Source organism: Limulus polyphemus, unplaced genomic scaffold, assembly GCF_000517525.1.
Source record: "Limulus polyphemus unplaced genomic scaffold, Limulus_polyphemus-2.1.2 Scaffold956, whole genome shotgun sequence".
NCBI classification, from domain to species: Eukaryota; Metazoa; Arthropoda; class Merostomata; order Xiphosura; family Limulidae; genus Limulus; species Limulus polyphemus.
This window is the reverse complement of record NW_013666566.1, coordinates 48,826-49,652: the sequence shown is the minus strand read 5'-3', so window position 1 is coordinate 49,652 and position 827 is coordinate 48,826.

Here is an 827-nt window from a genome sequence, read left to right as displayed (position 1 = left end):
CAAATTTCTGAAATTTGGTATACTGATAAATCTTTACAATCTATAATTAAGTGTCGAAACCGATCAATTTTGACTAAAATTTTAAGTTTTTGTCATTCGGATTAAAGACGGCTAATATTGAGAGGAAAACTATAGGGTGAAATCACGTGTCGATACATAAGTACTGGTTAGGCTAAGCAAGCTAGATTAGCAGTTTCTAATATATATATATTAAATATGTTAATATATATATATAATAGTAAATCCGCTACACCTGCTGCCTTACAGAATTAAAAATTGGTGTTAGACAATTTTTAACTAAGATATTATATATGTATATATATATATACATTGACATCAATACATTATATATAATACATTATCAAAAGATTACAAAACTTCAATAACCGTGACAAAACATGACACAATCAATACAAATAACCTTATGATCATAATATTACAGTATTATCTCGACCAGGAGGACGTTACTAGATTGCCATGACCAGCAAACTCACTACACAGCGTGGTCACAAGTAAATAGACACCACCTTTCCAGAAAAAAACGAAAATTTTCAGTCATATTCACATGAATTGATATATTTATAATTTAATTAATATCTAGTAGGTCTTTCTTTAGCTTCGTGGAGTTCGTTGATCCTTTGGGGCATCGTGAGAATCATATCGTCAATTTTAGATTGTGAGATTTTGGCCCACTCTTGCTTCAAAACTTGGAGTAGATCGCTCTTCGAGGTTGGTTTTTTTGTTGTTTCTTGACTTGGCGGTCGAGTATGGCCCAGAGGTTTTCGATGGGGTTCATGTCAGGAGATTGGCTCGGCCAGGGCAACTTC